The 17,320-nt window shown below is 37.2% G+C and overlaps 1 long non-coding RNA gene across 3 annotated transcripts in view; it reads left to right on the top strand.

Moving 5' to 3' along the window:
* LOC131406363 (uncharacterized) overlaps window positions 1-17,008 on the top strand; it is a 90,627-nt gene extending 73,619 nt beyond the window's left edge. For 2 of the 3 annotated variants that reach the window (XR_009220119.1, XR_009220117.1), the window contains one exon: window positions 16,743-17,008. This is a non-coding gene — a long non-coding RNA (uncharacterized LOC131406363). Of the gene's footprint in view, window positions 1-5,508; window positions 5,699-16,742 lie in introns of those variants that run through there. The other variant, XR_009220118.1, reaches the window with a different exon arrangement.
* Window positions 17,009-17,320: the final 312 nt, after the last annotated feature.

The raw sequence follows: 17,320 nt of genomic DNA, 5'->3' as shown, positions 1-17,320 counted from the left end.
TAATTATAACCATTCTGACAGGCATGAAGTGATATCTCATTGTAGTTTTGATTTGCATTTCCCTGATAATTCATGATGCTGAACATCATTTCATGTGCCTGTTGGCAATCTGTTTATCTTCTTTGGAAAAATGTCTGTTCAAGTCTTTTGCCCATTTTTTAATTGGGTTATTAGTTTTTTTCCGGTTGAAATGCATGTGTTCTTTATATATATTTGAGATTAAGCCCTTACCCTTATTATATGTATGGTTTGCAAATGTCTTCTCCCAATTGTTAGGTTGTCTTTTCATTTTGTTGATGGTTTCCTTTGCTGTGCAGAAGCTTTTTAGTTTCATGTAGTTCCATTTGTTTATTTTTTCTATCGTTTCTCTTGCCCGGTCAGACATGGTGCTTCAAAATATGTTGCTAAGACCGATGTCGAAGAAAGTACTGCCTATGTTTTCTTCTAGAAGTTTCATTGTTTCAGGTCTTACATTCAAGTCTTTAATCCATTTTCAGTTAATTTTTGTGTACAGTGGGGGTAATGGTCTATTTTCATTTTTTTGCATGTGGCTGTCCAGTTGTCCCAATACCATTTGCTGAAGAGACTTTCCTTTCTCCATTGTATGTTCTTGGCTCCTTTGTCGAAGATGAGCCGTCCATAGATGTGTGGGTGTATTTCTGGGCTTTCGATTCTATTCCATTGATCTGTGTGTCTGTTTTTGTGCCAGTAACCATGCTGTTTTGGTTACTATAGCTTTGTAGCATATTTTGAAATCAGGGAGTGTGATACCTCCAGCTTTGTTCTTTTTTCTCAGGATTCCTTTAGCTATTTGGGATCTTTTGTTGTTCCATATAAATTTTAGGATTCTTTGTTATATTTTTGTGAAAAGTGTTGTTGGAACTTTGATAGGGATTGCATTGAATCTATAGATTGCTTTAGGAAGTATGGACATCTTAACTATGTTAATTCTTCCAGTCCAAGAGCACGGAATATCTTTCCATTTCTTTTTGTCTTCAATTTCTTTCAAAAAAGTTTTGTAGTTTTCAGTGTACAGATCTTTCACCTCTTTGGTTAAGTTTATTCCCAGATATTTTATTATTTTTGTTGCCATTGTAAATGGGATTGTATTCTTAATTTCTCTTTCTGCAACTTTGTTGTAAGTGTATACAAATGCAACTGATTTTTGTATATTGATTTTGTATCCTGCAACTTTATCGTATTTGTTTATTACTTCTAAAAGTTTTTTGGTGGACTCTTTAGGGTTTTCTATATATAAAATCATGTCATCTGCAAATAGTGACCGTTTCACTTCTTCCTTTCCAACTTGGAGCCCTTTTATTTCTTTTTCTTGCCTGATTGCTCTGGCTAGGACTTCCACTACTATGTTAAATAGGAGTGGTGAGATTGGGTATCCTTGTCTGGTTCCTGTTCTTAGAGGGATAGCTTTCAGTTTTTCACCATTGAGGATGATATTAGCTGTGGGTTTCTCATATATGGCCTTTATTTTGTTGAGCTACTTTCCTTCTATACCCATTTTATTCAGAGTTTTTATCATAAATGGATGATGTATCATTTCAAATGCTTTCTCTGCATCTATTGAGATGATCATGTGATTTTTATTCTTCATTTTACTAATGTGGTGTATCACGTTGATTGATTTGCGAATGTTGAACCATTCCTGCATACCTGGAATAAATCCCACTTGATCATGGTGTATAATCTTTTTAATATATTGTTCTATGCGATTTGCTAGTATTTTATTGAGGATTTTTGCATAGATGTTCATCAGTGATATTGGCCTGTAATTTTCTGTTTTTGTGTTGTCTTTGTCAGGTTTTGGTATCCGGGTAATGTCAGCTTCGTAGAATGAGTTAGGGAGCTTCCACCACTCCTCAATTTTTTGGAAGAGTTTGAGAAGGATAGGTATTAAGTCTTCTTTGAATGTTTGGTAGACTTCACCAGGCAAGCCGTCTGGTCCTGGACTTTTATTTTTGGGGAGGTTTTTGATTACTGTTTCAATCTCCTTACTGGTGATTGGTCTATTCAAATTCTCTATTTCTTCTTGATCCAGTTTTGTAAGGTTGTATGATTCTAAGAATTTATCCATTTCTTCCAGATTGTCAAATTGGTTGGCATATAGCTTTTCATAGTATTCTCTTATAATCTTTTGTATTTCTGAGGTGTCGGTTGTAATTTCTCCTCTTCATTTCTGATTTTACTTATTTGAGCCTTCTCTCTTTTTTTCTTGGTGAGTCTAGCTAAAGGTTTGTCAATTTTGTTTATGTTTTCAAAGAACCAGGTCTTGGTTTTATTAATTTTTTTCTTTTCTTTTTTTTTTTTTTTTTAGTCTCTATTTCATTTATTTCTGCTTTGATTTTTATTATTTCCCTTCTTCTACTGATTTGAGGCTTTGTTTGTTATTCTTTTTCTAGTTCCTTTAGGTGCATTGTTAGATTCTTTATTTGAGATTTTTCTTGTTTGTTGAGATAGGCCTGTATTGCTATAAACGTCCCTCTTAGAACCGCTTTTGCTGTATCCCATAAATTCTGGCATGTTGTATTTTCATTTTCATTTGTCTCCAGGTATTTTTTTATTTCTCCGTTGATTTCGTCTTTGACCCAATCATTGCTCAGTAGCATTTTGTTTAATCTCCACATATTCGTGGCTTTTCTGATTTTCTTCCTATAGTTGATTTCTAGTTTCATACTGTTGTGGTCAGAAAAGATGGTTGGTATTATTTCAATCTCCTTATATTTATGTAGACTTTTTTGTGACCTAACATGTGATGAATCCTGGAGAACGTTCCATGTGCGTTTGAAAAGAATGTGTATTCTTCAGTTTTTGAATGGAATGTTCTGTATATATCTACTAGGTCCATCTCTTCTAGTGTGTCATTTAAGGCCAATGTTTTCTTATTGATCTTCTGTTTGGATGATCTATCCATTGGTGTAAGTGGAGTGTTAAAGTCCCCTACTATTATTGTGTTACTATCTTTTCTCTTTTTATGTCTGTTAAGAATTGCTTTATGTATTGAGGTGCTCCTGCATTGGGTGCATAGATATTTACAAGTGTTATGTCTTCTTGTTGGATTGTTCCCTTGATCGTTATGTAGTGCCCTTCTTTGTCTCTTTTTACAGTTTTTGTTTTAAAGTCTATTTTGCCTGATATGAGTATTGGTACCCCAGCTTTCTTTTCATTGCTATTAGCATGCAGTATCTTTCCATCCCTTTACTTTCAGTTTGTGAGTGTCTTTAGATCTGAAGTGTGTCTCTTGTATGCAGCATATATATAGGTCTTGTTTTTTAATCCAGTCAGCCACCCTATGCCTTTTAACTGGAGCATTTACTCCATTAACGTTTAAAGTAGCCATTTATAAGTATGTACTTACTGCCATTTTTTTTAACTTTTTCTTCTTGGTGTTTTAGTAGTTCTTCTCTGTTCCTTTCATCTTCTCTTGCTCTCTTCCCTTTTGGTTTGATGGCTTTCTTTAGTATTATGTTTGGCTTCCTTTCTCTTAGGTTTTTGTGTATTTATTATAGGTTCCTGGTATGTGATTACCATGGGGTTCATATATAGTAACCTAAGTATATAGCAGTCTATATTAAGTTGATAGTCTCTTTAATTTGACCTCTGTCTGAAAGCTCTACTCTTTAACTCCCCCTCCTCCCACATTTTATGTTTTTGATACCACATCTAACCTATTTTTTGTGCATTTGTATCCATTCCCCTCTTATCATGGAAATTGATAATTTATCCTATTTGTGATCTTCTCTTTTCCACTTAAATAAGTCCCTTTAGCATTTCTTATAGTATTTGTTTCTTGGTGACAAACTCCTTTAATTTTTGCTTGTGTGGGAAACTTTTTATTTCTCCTTCCACTTTTAATGATAACCTTGCTCAGTAGAGTATTCTTGGCTGTAGGTTTTTTCCTTTTAGCCCTTTAAATATATCATGCCACTCTACTCTAATCTGTAAGGTTTCTGCTGAGAAGTCAGCTGATAGCCTTATGGGGTTTCCTTTATATGTAACTTGTCTTTCTATTGCAGCTTTTAGGATTCTCTCTTTATCTTTAATTCTGGGCATTTTAATTATGATTACTGGGTAACTCACCAGAATGGCCAAAGCTGTCACCTTAAATATCATCTTCAGCTAAAGACAAAGGAGGATGTTGGGGGTAGTGGTTTGGGACTTCAAAGGGGCGGAAGGCAATTCATGTGGAGATGGAAAAGCAAATGTTTGGTAGGTAAGAATGGGCTTAGCAAGGACCCTCACAGTCTACCAATATGTAGAGTTATCTATGGTGATGGCCTGTCCTGGGGACAGCCTTTTTATCTTAAATTCTTTTAGGCAGTTAGGGGCGAAGGTCAAAGTTTCTTTTAGAGCCTTTGGTTCTTAAAAATAATCAAGGCGAGGCAAAGAGATACATTTTGGAGTGGCCAATTCTGATCCCCCACACTATCCACTCCCAAGATTGCTTCAGCCATTAACCATTCCCTGTCTCTGATGTCTCTCTTGAGCTTCAATTCTTTGCAGCCATTGGCCTCCTGCATGCCTCCTGGCCTGTCTCACTTTCTGTGTTTCCAATGATCTCAGCATCTTTCCCCTGGTTATCCCTCTCAGGGGTGGCCCCACCATCTGCCAACACTCTTCTCCTCCTTACCCCCTTCAGCCCTGTTCCTCCCATTCCAAACTCTCTCTGCTCCAGCTCCTCCTCTGTGTCCCAGCTTGGCCCCAGCACAGGCCTCCTCCCCTCCTCCATGGACCCTCACTCTTGACTCCTATCTATATTCTTGGTCTCCATTCTTCCTTCCCGTCCAGTCTACTCACCAGATAGTCCTGGAGGGGTCTTTCTATATCCAGAGCTGACCCCTGCTCCTCTGCAGCTCACAGTCCTCCCATGGCTCCCTAGAACCCTAGGATACAGTCCTTGCCCTTCACTCTGGCCTTCAAGGTCTTTCATGATCTGGCTCCAGCTCCCTCTTGGGTCTTTGCTCCTGATCTGGTCTTTCAGGCTCCATAAATGTCAAATTACTTGTAGATCCAAAATCCCACCATGCCCTTCCCTCCCCACCATGGCTTTTCTTACACTTACCTTGTATGGAATACCCCTTCCTAATCCATTGTGTGAGCAATCCTTACCTTATCCTTTACAAAGAAGTTCTGAAGTGCCATGTGCTCTGTGAATCCCCTCCACTACTTCAGGCTTGGTTAAATATCTGTGCTTCCCCTGGGAACCCACATATGGGACCCACTGGGAGTATAGTAGGTCAGGGATTATATCTGTCACATTCTTATGTCCCCAGCATATGCCTCAGGAAAGTATTATTCAGTGAATAAATAAATGAACACCCAAAATGTGCTTTTCCATTTGGGGAACTCCTACCCCACATATGTGCAATGGATCTCCCACCCCAAACTGTGTTTGGATATAAATACTAATAATGCCCTATGCCCACCAAGAGAGTGGGAAAAGGTTTATATAATGGTATGATATAATGAAAAGTGTACGTTTGGTTTTCCTCCTAGGTTTCTGGCACAGAGCTTCTAAATCCTTGGAATTTCCTGAGTGATAGCAGTGAGAGAAGTATATTTAGTTACTCATAATAAGCCCCCTTCAACTCTACATCAGAAACTGGATTTTTAACTTTTATTCTTTGTTTTTCTTTTATTTTCATAAAAACCCCTTCTCAATAAATGATTGATGGCTAACACCAAACAGCATGCTCTCTGCTACCAAGTCTCAACACATGATTCAGCTGGCCATTAATGAATAAAAGGCAGCCAAACAAGAAATGGACATATCATTCTAAGAAAAGAAGAATGTCTCATTTTCCCTTGGAACAAGAAGGGGGACTGACAAAGATTCTATGCTCATCCAAGCACTAGTCAGACTCCTAAACCTCCTAGGCCCACCTGTGTACTTCCTTGTAAAATCCTTAGCATGAACCCAACTAAGTTAGTTTAGCAAGTGTTCCTCATTGTCCGTATCTGTCCTGGATATCTAATTGGGTTTATCATCCTCTACCACCCACCAGGGGATGTCTTCTCAGCCTGTTCTGTCTCAAGCAAGAATCCTGGTAAGTCTGTTTAGCCAAAATCCCTTTACACTTGATGTTTTCTCTTAGTAATTTTTCATCCACGTACCCCCACCAGTTTCCTTGTCTATAGATTCCACTAGCCCATGCAGTAACCAGAACTGACCCTAGTTCTATACTGAGGTGTCTTTCCTTAATAGCAATAGTACTGGAAAAAAAAGTTTTACCACTTTAACTCATGTCTTGCTATGCTTTTTCTTTGACGTGTTGTCGTAATCAAAAACCCCGTGCCATACAGTACTCTCTTCCTTATCTGTTGATTCAGAAGTATAAGGAGCTAAAAGTGGCCATTTGGCTGCCTTAACTTCCCATTCAGGGAAATTATTGTTTTGTCTCCTGGTGGAAGCATTCTTTCCACTGGAAATAAGACCTCTAGGTTACTCCAGCTTAAAGTCACAAGAACAGGAGGCAAAAAAATAGCTATTGAGTAATTAGGGGGTAACAGTAAGTGGTGCCACTCACATTTCAACTCTTTTATTTTTGGACCTGTGTGTACAGGCTATTAGAAAAACAGCACCATATATTAGTCATTGATTCAGAGCTTTAACAGCATTCTGGTGAACCTTGCCCCTAGCCCTGCAACATATTGCACCTGCCTAGCTGGCACTGTAATTGAGTCTTCAAAAGGCCTTCTACCATTCTATGAAGCCAGCAGTTTCAGAATGGTGGGGAACATGATGAAACCAGTGAAGTCCATGAGCATGGGCCCATTGCCACACATCTTTTGCTGTGAAGTGAATTTCTTAATCCCAAGCAATTCTGTGTGGGATACCATGACAGTGGGTAAGGCATTCACAAGCCACAGATGTCAGTTTGGTAGAAGCATTGCATTCAGGGAAGGCAAATCCTTATCCAGAGTAAATTTCTATTTCACTGTGGACTAAACAGTGGCTCTTCCATGATGGAAGTGGTCAAATGTAATCAACCTGCTATCAGATAGCTGCCTGAACAGCTAAGAAATGGTGCCATATCAGGCACTCAGTGTTATTGTCTGCTGTTGGCAGATTGGGCACAGGGAATTGGTGAGTGGAGGCCCATGATGTTGAGCCCATGTGTGACTTCCCTGCCACCATGGCCACTTTGTCATGAGTTCATAGGGTAGTGACAGTCTTGGCTAGGGAAAGAGGCTGACTAGTATCAACAAACATGTCATGCAATACAGTTGACTATTGAAATCTTATGCTGAGATAATTCTTTGGTGAGCATTCACATGGAACGCAAATATCTTGATGGTTTTTGCCTTTATTTTTGTTTTTGTCTTGTCCATTGGGGGAAGACTCTCCACATACCTCTTCCCCAAATGTTATTGTCACCAATTTTCCAATCATGTTCCATTCAAGTCCATACTATCAATCTATACCATTAGTTACAGTCCGTAAATCAGTAAATAATCAAAATCTAGCCATTTAAGTGAACAATGAGGTATACTGCCTGAAATTCTTCATACTGAGTGGATTCCCATTTACCACTATCCTTCAGGGATGTCCCAGAGAGGAGCTATAGTGCAGCTGTCCACTATTGGTTGCTGCATTCCATTCAGAACCAATCTTTAACCAGGCCTGTGTCTTTTCTTTCTTTGTCAACTGATAGTAAAATCTCTCCATTATGAGATGGGTATAGCCTAGAAGAGACAAGGCAGTATAGCACAAGTAGGAACCATGGGAATTTGGGCCACTAATTCACATAGCTTACTTCACCTGCATGACCTGCCTAAGCCTAATCACATATATATCACATCCATTTGATGGAGATTTTCTGGGCACGCCCAACTTTATGATGTGTGTGGGTCAAATAACACTCAGTTCAGGTTGGAAGCTCAGATCACATGGTAACTGGGTGGCCTATTGTCAAGCATTCACTATATAAACCTAGTAGCAGGCCTAGAGTTGCTTCTCAAAAGGAGAGTAGTTATCTTTGAAAGATAACAGGCCCTGTCTCCAAAATTCTAAACACATGCACTGCCATTCAACTATAGGGACTGTCAGAGTCTTCAAATAGCATCCCTATCTGCCAATGAAACTTTAAGAACCATTGGACCTGCTGGACTATATGGCCCAAGTGGCAAAGCAATTTACACAGCATCCTGGAAATGTTGCAGAGCCTTCTCTCCTTCTGGCCCCATTAAAAGCTAGTAGCTTTTTGGATTACTAGATAAATAGGCCAGAGTAATACCCCCAAGTGAGAATTATATTTCCTCCAAAATCCAAAGAGCTCCACCAGGCATTCTGCCTCTTTCTCAGATGTAGGTGGGGACAGATGCAACAACTTATCCTTCACTTTAAAAGGGATATCTAAAAAAGCCCCGTAACTCTGGCCCTTAGAAATTTCAGTGAGGCAGAAGACATCTGAATTTTAACTGGATTGATTCCCCACCCTCTGCTGTGCAAGTGTCTTACCAATGAGTCTAGAGCAGTTGCTGTTCTTGCTCAATATATCCAGTCAGGATAATGTCATCAATGTAATGGACCTGTGTGATATCTTGTGGAAGGGAAAGAAATCAAAATCCCTGCAAACTAAAATTGCAACATAGGACTGGTTAGTTGATATACCCCTGATATAGGATAGTAAAGTTGTATTGCTGGCCTTCTCAGCAGAGAGAAGACGCTTATTGTGGGTACTGTGGACAGCTATTGAGAAGAGGCATTTGCTAGATGAATAACTGCCTACTAGGGGATACCAGTGGTACCAGGGGATGTGTAAATTTGTTCAAGCAATGAGGCACAGCAATATGGCACAGCAGCTGCAGTTAGAGTCGCCACTAGGTTAAGCTCATAAAATCCACTGTTATTCTCCAAAATCTAGTTGTTTTCTGTACAGGCCAAATAGATGAGATAAATGGGATATGGTGGGATCACCACCCTGCATCTTTCGAGTCCTTGATGGTGACATGAATCTCTGCAATCCCTCAAGGAATTAGGTATCGCTTTTAAATTACTATTTTCATAGGCAGAAGGTGTTCTAATGGGTTCCATTTTGCCCTTCCCACCACAATAGCCCTCACTCTGCAGGTCACAGGACCAATGAAGGGATTCTGACAGCTACTAAGTATCTCTATTCCAATTATGCATTCCAGAATTGGAGAAATAACAACAGGATGGGTCCAGGAACTTATGTCTTAAGTTAGGAAAAGATGGACATCCACCTTAAGAAGAGAGATAGGGATGTACTCTTCTTTTGATTTTTTGTTCTATTCAGGTCCTCTATTCTGACTGGATGATGCCTGCCCACACTGGTGATGGAATCTCTCTTTACTCAGTCTTTTGAATCAAATGCTGATCTCTTCCAGATATCCTGACAGACACACCCCCAAAAAATGTTTACAAAGCTATTTGAAATTCCCTTAGTTGAGTCAAGTTGACAAATACAATTAACCATCACAAGTCCACCCCTTGTCAACGTGGTACCTATCTGCATCACAGTATACAATGTTAATCTCCAAATAAAGACAATAATGAAGTTGTAATTCTGCCTAACATGATATATCTATGCTGCATACAGCTAGAAACAAACTAACTCCTTCCCCAGAAAAAAAGGAAAGTCCTTAAGCGAAGTTTACTCTTCTTCTTTATATTCCTAACAAAGATATGATGTAAAATTAATGACACTTTAATGTATGACACTAAGTCATATGACATTACATAATAAGGAAATATGAGAAGATGGAAAAACAAAGTTTTGCTTAATATATGTATGTATACACACAAACATATTCATAACAAAACAAGGAAGATATACTCATGACAGTTACAGCCCTTTCTGTAACTGGTCACAAGGCCAAAGCTGGTATTATATCTACCCTTTTCTATTACTCATCCTGTATTTCCTTTGCCTCAGCAGCAACCTCATCAGGTTGAGTTTCTTTACCTGGTTGAGGGACCCAAACCTTCGTTCCTGAAGGGTCTGAGTTATTACTCATGTTGCTTGGATTGAGTTGTTGTGGTTTTCAATTGATCTTGACCAAAGGGCATGATAATACTAAAAGATACAATAAGGGATATTCTGTTTTCCAGACATTTTCTTCTTTACTGTAGTAGTTGTTCAATTTCCCTTCGGTAGCATGACAAAGATTCTTTGCTTCACCAATCATTAGTCAAGCTCCTAAGGTTTCTCCAAGGGCCATCTGTGAACTTCCTTGTAAAATCTTTAGCAAGAACCCTGCTAAGACAGTGTAGTAGGAGTCTCTCCTCCTCCAGGTCTGATCACCCTCAATATCTAATCAGGTTTCTCATCCTCCACCATCCACCAGGTGATGTCTGATCAGCCAAGCCTGTCTTCAGCATGAATCCAATTAAGTCAGTTTAGCCAGTTTAGTTTATCCTCCTTATCCTTGATGTTTCCTCTTAGTAATTTTCCATCCACTAAACCCCAACAGGCTCCTTGGTTGTAAATTCCCAACTGCCCATGCTGTGTGCAGATTAAGCCTAGTTCTAAACTAAGTTCTCTTTTCCTTAGTATTGCCACATTTCTGAATAAAATCTGTGTCTCCTGCTTTAACTGTGTCGATCTCTGGTTTGTCTTTGATAGATATGGTGTTGGGACTAGAATTGGAACTCTAGACTCCACACCCAGAACCCTGAGTTTGCACCTTCGTAGCCTTTGTCTCCTGATTGACTGATTGGGTATCCATTGGTGAGTCCATCTCCCATACCATATGTCCAGCCAAACATCCATTGTAGCTGGTAGGGAAAGATTTTGAGCCTTAAAATTTGGGGTATAGGGGCCGGCCCGGTGGTGCAAGCGGTTAGGTGCGCGTGCTCCGCTGCTGCGGCCCGGGGTTCGCTGGTTCAGATCCCGGGCGCGCACCGACGCACTGCTTGGTAAGCCATGCTGTGGCGGCGTCCCATATAAAGTGGAGGAAGATAGGCACAGATGTTAGCCCAGGGCCGTCTTCCTCAGCAAAAAAAGAGGAGGATTGGTGGATGTTAGCTCAGGGCTGATCTCCTCACAAAAAAAAAAAAAAAAAAAAAAATTGGGGGTATAATATAGAAGGTAGGTTAGTGTCCCAGACAATGAGAGACTGGGTTAGAGTGCTTATTTCTCTGTTTATAATAAGCCGAGTTAGTGTTAGGCAAATACTGGCTAAGTTAGAGTGCCAGGCCAGCGGAATCTGGGTTAAAAGTCACAGTTTCTATGTTCATAAGTATTAGAGGAAGTAATTAAGAGGACAGGACTGTTGGTTGACCCATGAGCTCATCCTGGGCAATCATAGGCTCCTTACCTCCCCATCCTTGGAATATATACTCTGCCTACCATTCCTACAGTGGGAGCTCTTCCAAGAACAAAGCCTTGAGAGCATAAAGTGTTGTTGAGACCACCTGGGTGGTATATAATACATGGCTGAACCCAGTTAAGGTCTCTATAAAAACTTTTAAGATTCTGGAAAGCATGTGTAGAGATCTACTCATCTTGCAGCCATCTAAGACAAGCTTCATATGTTCCCTTGCTTATTAAACTTGTCATCTAACAGTCTGGAGTGGTCTGCCTTTTTCTTCACTCTCTCCTTGCCCTCCATGTATGAAGTCAGTTTCAGATTTCACCCAGGAAGTTCCCAATGTTGCAAACCTACAATAGGTATAAAGGTTGTTTATAAACATAGGAGCTTCTCAGTGGCCTAAAAACTCCCTTCTCAAACTCCTGCTGAAATGTGCTCTGCCAAATGTGTCTGCTTTCTTTCTTGTTGGGTTGATTTTACTAATGATAATTCGGGAACTTCAGTGGTCTCTTTGGGAAATTTAAGGTCTTCCCAAACTGGCTCCTTAAACTTCTCTCTTCCCATTGTCTTTATTCTTGCTACCTCCTTTTACTGCTTTGGCTCTTCCCTCCAGCTCCTTTGAATCTTTTGATATGTTCCACTTACACTCAAACCCCTACCTCCTCCATCCCTCTGTCCACCCTGCCAGACTTTTCCCTTCCCACTTCAGCCCCTCAGCTCCCTATGGTCACTTGAACTTTAGGCCTCCTACTCTCCATCAAGGGCTCTCAAGGGACCACGGGACCCTAAAATGCACCACCTCAGGCGGAAAAAAGAAAGAAGCCTACTAAGAAACAGAACTGGATATTTTGTCCCCTCAGTTAGATTTTGGAGACATCCAACAGCTGGTAGCTATCTCCTCAGTCATTGGCCTAAAATATACTCCACAGATTCCGTCTGATTACATGTCAGGGCAAAAGAAATCTGAAAGCCTCCTCCACAAATATTCTAACTTGTCCCATTTGCTCTTAACACAATTCAGATAAAAATATAAAGTGGAGATAAACCAGTGACATTGTATTACTATGTTTTACAGACTCAAAACTAAAATTTTAGAATGATAGCTCTAAGATGTCTGTTTGCATTGGACTGTATGTTTTTGTGTGTATGTATGTACTGTATGTATATATGTATGTATACATGCATACATGTAATTTACATGTGACATTTTTCTTCCTCTATATGATATTACAAAATTAATTTATAAAATCCCTTCAGAAGTTGTATTCAAGTTGGCTCAGAGATGAATAAGTGCTTCTATAAGTTAAATATTCCTAAAAATCTCAGCAATATGGAAACTAATGTTTTTAAGTTTACATGATCTAGGATAATCTTGGGTAAATAAATCTAGTTTTAAAAATTGTTGGTAAAATAAAAGCAAGCATTGTTTAGAGTTGTTGGCATTAAATATAATGCAGACATACAATTTTTGACCCAGATTTAGTAGTCAAACAAGCTTATGTTATTTCTACTAGATTTTTAAGATTACAAAACTATAATTTCAACCTAACAGCAAAATTTACAATAAAAAATAATTGCTAGATGCATATCAAGTATGGTGGAAAAATTTTTAAAAAGGAAGAACCATATATTTGACTTTTTTGATTCTTTGCTTCTGAGATTTTGAATACTTGCCTAATTTTCAACAAGAAATATAACTTAGGATGATGGCTAGATTTCTTTATTTAGTTCATGAAATTGTCATTATCAGTACAATCATAAATAATAAGCACAAGTGAATTAAATGTGTTAGTGGAATAAAATTTATAAATGAAATTTCAATAATTACATTTTGTAATATATTTCTTTTTTATACATTTCCATTGGCATGTTTTATGACAGTTTTATTGAGGAATAGTTGACACTTAACATTGTATTAGTTTAACGTGTATAACAAACTAATTTGATATATGTACGTATTTTGAAATGATTAGCACAATAAGTTCAGTTAATATCCATCATCTCACACAATTACATAGTTTATCTTGTGATGAGAATCTTTATGATTTACTCTTGTAGCAACTTTTACTACAAAATACAGTATAATTATATTCTATATATAGACTATAGTCTATATACAGAATAGTTACTATGCTGTACATTATATCCCCAGAACTTAATTATTTAATAACTGGAAGTTGGCGCTTTTGACCATGTTTACCTATTTACCCCACATCCTACCCACTGCCTCTAGCAATACTAATCTGTTCACTGTTTCTACGAGTTTGTTTTTTTAGATATCACACATAAGTGAGATCATACAGCATTTGTCTTTCTCTGTCTGATGTATTCCACTTAGAAAAAGGCCCTCAAGGTTCATTCCTGTTATTTCAAATGGCAGAGTTTCCTTCTTCTTATGGCCAAATAGTATTCCATTATGTATACATGGTTCACTTTTCTCTCATTCTCACCAACACTTGTTCTCTCTTGTCATTTTGATAAGAGCCATTCTAACAGATATGAGTTGATATCTCATTGTGGTTTTGATTTGCATTTCCCTGATGGTTTGTAATGTTGAACATCTTTTCATGTTTCTTTTGACCATTTATATGACTTCTTTGAAAATCAGTCTACTGAGTTCTTCTCGCTGTTATAATCAGATTGTTTGATTTTTTTTTTTTTGCTATTGTGTTGAGTTCTTTATATATTTTGGATATTAACCCCTTATCAAATATATGATTTGCAAATATTTTCTCCAATTTCTTAGGTTGTCTTTTCATTGTGTTTATGGTTTTATTTGTTGTATAGACGCTTTTATTTTGATGTAAAACCACTGCTTTTTTTGTTTTTGTTCTCTTTGCTTTGGTGTCAACAAAAAATTTTATTGCCAAGACTGATGTCATGGACCTTACCCATTATATTTTCTTCTAGAAGTTTTATAATTTCTGGTCTTATGTTCAAATCAAGTCCATTTATAAAATCTATAAATAAACTTTTCAATAATTACATTTAATAGTATTTATTGTTTTATAATGTTTTATTATAATGTTATATTGTGTCTAAGAAAAAATAGTTTGACAAACATTTTTGATAACTTGAAATCTTAAACCTATACTGAATTAAGATAAAGAATGAATAATTATTGAATATCAAGATCATTTTAAAGTAAGATAAAATATTGAAACATTAATTGCTTAATATGTTTACCTAATTTTGGCATCTTGTTTATACATAGTATAGATAAGCTAACTAGATTTAAGCCTGCTTTGAAATATGACAAATTGTACTATGAAAACAGCTTATGCCCCTAGAAAGTTATAAAAGTGTACTCATAAATTACTACAGAATGATAGTTACTGCCAGGCAGTTAAAAATTGCTTACTTCCTAGTTTTTTTTTTCTGTAAAAGATGGGCAACTACTGGTAAAAAAAAAAATCATAAATCTAAATAAAACTACCGGGAATAATAAGGGTAAAGAAAAAAACCTCTAATGCAGAGAAAGTAAGGCATATTTTTGATAAGGAAAAGTATGTAGGCGAAAAGGAGTAATTTTGTCCTAACATAAAATGACTGGTGTTTCATAATGATGAAGACAAAAACTGAATGGACATTAAAAAAAAGTTGTATAGGGGCCTGCCCCATGGCGTAGTGGTCACGTGCACGCACTCTGCTGCTGGCAGCCGGGGTTCAGATCACTGACGTGCATGGATGCACCACTTGTCAGACCATGCTGTGGTGGCGTCCCATATAAAGTAGAGGAAGATGGGCACAGATGTTAGCCCAGGGCCAGTCTTCCTCAGCAAAAAGAGGAGGGTTGGCGTGGATGTCAGCTCAGAGCTGATCTTCATTACAAAAAAAATAAAGTTGTATAACAATCGTGGGGAAGGAATCATAAAGAAGGAATCTTGTGTGTTCAAAGCTGATTAATATGAGGATGGATTTATTTATAAAATTTTTTAAGTATCAGCCTTAGAATTTATAAAATACTGATGCAAAAGTAGAATTTGTTTCTCCCTCTCTGTTACAAAAGTAAAGGCTTCTTACACTATTGATCTGCTTTTAATAAGAAATTGTAAAGAAGTTTTCCTTTCCTATTAAATATTCTGCCTGAGAAACCAAGATTTTGTGTCTAAAAATAATTTTCTGTGCTTCATGTGGTCTTTATCAGGTCATTGATTAGTTTAAAATTTTTCAATATTAAAGGAGCTAGATTTTTTTACAACTATGTAGCTTTCTGTACTTGCCTTTGAAATCTTTTAATTGTCACTTTGGCTAAATGGATAACTAAGTATAGTTTCACAGTGACTTATGATCCTATTTAGTCAAGTGTTCAAACCTTTTGACATTTTTGATAATTTCCCAAATCAAATTCCAAATGGAGTCTCTTTGACCTCAAATTAACTTTGAGATTTCCCCGAGTGCCCCTAGAAAATCACAAATGACTTGTCTCTTCCCTTGTAAAAAGGTAGATGCTGAACTAATTAGGTATTTTTTTGTATGTTAAATTACATGGGAAGCATTGTGAAATAAGTGATGATAAATCTTCTGAGGTTATATGTGTGTAGGTATATGTTACTAATACAGGTATTCAAGAAATTTTACCAAAAAAAAGAAAATTTACACAGTTCATAGAAATGTGTCATACTTTTGTTCTTCAGTTATTATGCTTAAATGCTGTGTGCCACAGAAATAAGTAATTTTCCTTATCCAATAAACTCTCACCAGAAGTTTAACCATGGCCTCATTAAGTCATTTGTCATTCCTAAACAGTTATTCTTTGGCTCCAAAAGTTTTTATAATCAGTTACAGGCAAGAATGCTCCATGATGGTAACAATTAAATAACTTTGAGGCCATGCCTCTGGACTGAGCCAAAATTTCCAGAAGTAGTGAAGAAGCTGATGGGTTGATACGCTACTAACCCAAGATCTTGCAGAACAAGAATTAATTATGTGGAGCTGAACAAATTGATGAAGATGATTATAATCTTTAGAAATTTTTTATTTAAAACTGCTGACTTTTGGTGGTGAAAATGCAGTCTATACAGAAGCTAAAATATAATAATATACACCTAAAATTTACACAATGTTATAAACTAATGGGACTTCAATAAAATAATTTTTAAAAAGAGAATAATTTAGTGAAAAAATATGTTAATCCTTTAAAACACAGACATTAATTCAAAAGATAGTGTTTGAGAACAATGTATTAAGGAAAGCAAGCAATAAATACAGTTTGGCACTTTAAAAAAATGCTGTTTTTTTAATGATTTGTTTACCATATTGACAAAACTTTTAAGCTACATTTAATTTATGGCAATTTGGTAAAGTCTACCTTTGTGAACAACGATGAAACAATTCATTTTTCTCCCTAAGTGATACCTCCAGAATTCAAAAACTCTTAGTGAGTATTCTTATTTTTATGGCAATAAAATTATTTGTGTAATTTCAATAAAAATCTGTTCTCCTTGTAACAGGACACAATTGGAAACATTGAATATATCACCAAGTCTTTGGAGTGTCGTGTTTGAGAATGACGTGCATGGAATCAGATAAGACCCAACAGCTTTAAGAACTAAGGTTGACTTTAAGGAGCCAATGCTTATAAAACAAGCCTGTACCTGTCTTACAGGATTTTCCACCTTACAGGTCAGTAAGGAAGGTCACTTCTTTGACCAGTTCAAGAATCCAAGGATATTTTCAGGATCCCTAGAAGAGAATAATTTCCCCAAATCTATAGTCATTCCAGGAAAAATCTGGCGGTGAGTCTTTGGCTTGTGTTCCTAGCCTTAAAGGCTTTGAAAACTAAAATCAGAAACCTTATGAAAAGTTCCAGCAAGACAAACTCAAGAGACCTATGTGGTCAATCACTATTCTTGGTACAGTTGTGTAAATAATCAGGACAAGCTTAATAAAATAGACTTATTTTGCAAGAAAATTGATCTTTATCTCTGATTGAGTAGTGGTGACTGTAGAGAGCAAAGTTATGTTTCAGTGCAAAACCATAATGTACCCTTTTGGGGTCTGTCTTGAACATTTGCCAGTCCATGCCAAA

Source organism: Diceros bicornis, chromosome 5 (genome assembly GCF_020826845.1).
Source record: "Diceros bicornis minor isolate mBicDic1 chromosome 5, mDicBic1.mat.cur, whole genome shotgun sequence".
NCBI classification, from domain to species: domain Eukaryota; kingdom Metazoa; phylum Chordata; class Mammalia; order Perissodactyla; family Rhinocerotidae; genus Diceros; species Diceros bicornis.
This window is presented reverse-complemented; position numbering and strand designations above follow the sequence as displayed.